This window comes from Fukomys damarensis, unplaced genomic scaffold, assembly GCF_012274545.1.
Source record: "Fukomys damarensis isolate Sample0158 unplaced genomic scaffold, DMR_v1.0_HiC HiC_scaffold_13, whole genome shotgun sequence".
NCBI classification, from domain to species: Eukaryota; Metazoa; Chordata; class Mammalia; order Rodentia; family Bathyergidae; genus Fukomys; species Fukomys damarensis.
Genome location: NW_022900925.1, coordinates 25320291 through 25321860, shown reverse-complemented (window position 1 = coordinate 25321860; position 1570 = coordinate 25320291).

The following is a 1570-nucleotide window of genomic DNA, read 5'->3' as shown; positions in this document are numbered from 1 at the left end:
GCCACAGGAAGACCCCCTTGGGATCCGGCCGACAGGTCCCGGACGCAGCCCGAGGTCGGTCCGTGTCAGCTCCCCGCGGCCGGGACTGAAGGTGAGCGCACCTTCGTCTGTGCCCAAGGCGGCCCCGCGCGGGCTGATCACAGCCGCCAGATCCTCCACCCGCGACCGAACGAATTTTCGCCGCATCCGGTACTGGGATCACAAATCTCCCTTTTACTAAACACTGGCATCCTGCATAGGCTCCCAGCCACTTTTCTATAGTTAGTTTCCGTCTTTGAGGAGCGCAGGTCTCCCAAGTTCAGGAGTGCGGGAGTCGAAGTGTCTGTGAACGTCTGTAGCTGGAATGCCCCCTCCGCAGTCAGTGCTCTCCCGCCTAGTCTTCCGGCAGCCCCAGGACCCCATCCACGTCTCGGTGTGTGTGTGTGTGTGTGTGTGTGTGTGTGTGTGTGTGTGTGTGACCCAGTGTGGCGTCCTCTGTGCACAATGAAAGCCACAACTCCAGGTGTGCCCTGAGAGTAAAGCAACCACACACCTGCCTCAAATTGGACCCGGGCTGGCGGACCCTTGGGCTGACTCCTGAGGGTCGTGTTCCGAAGGACAATTCGAGCCAGCCCTGGGCACGGGTGACACTCCCACCAGCGTAGCCAATCTGTGCGCGCAGCCCACCTGGGTCTGATGCCCGCGTGGTGGGCACGCACTCCCATGTCTAACGGTGACCCGCGCAGCCGCCTGCCTTCTGCGCAACCCGGTGTAGGATCCCAGCTGCAGGGCGCTAGCACTGGCGTGTAAAGGCCGATCGCTCCCAGGGGTACGGGGTTGGGACCGCAGGAGTGATTTGGCCTCTGTGGCCTTTTTTCCCTACTTTTTCTTCAGTTCCATGGCCTTTGTAATTCCCCATCGCCGTGCACACGTGGGTGCCGGCCCCACAGGGTTCTTCACGACCTCGCTCCTTAGTACCTTGTCTGCTCAGAGTGAATCTTGCCCTCCGTGCAGCACAGTCTAGCTTTGCATAGCCGCCAACTTATAGGGGACGTGGCCCCCCGGGGAGGGAGGTGTGTGGCCGCGCTTGGAGGCTCGTTGAGGTGACCAAGTGGTAGCCAAGGTAGCTGTCCTGAGCCTGTGTTCAGGTGCGGGCCTGAGAGTCCCTGAATACATTTGCAAAGTCGTGCTTGTGCGCGCGTGTGGACGTGTACTTTCGTTCTGGTAAGAGTGCGTGTACATCTAAGCGTATGCATTTTGGATATTTCCCTGGGTAGAGTCTGCAGCTGGTTCAGGAGTCGCAAGACCTGGGAGTTACAAACAAGCAGGTCTGGGTTGCTTGCCCAAGAAACCCAGCGGCGACACTGTAGTGACTGCATTTGGGGTCCGCCACCCCACGTACATAACCACGGCCCTGCCCAGCGGCGTCACAAGCTGCGTCCGGGACTGGGATCCCACCATCTGCCCCGCCCCGCCGTCCTGCAATCACCCAGGTCCTGCCGCAGCCGTCTTCAAGGTTCTGTACCGACCCCCGTCCCATCTCCAGTTAGGAGATTCAAGGCAGCCCCCCGAGCGGCGCCGCGAGGCTCCC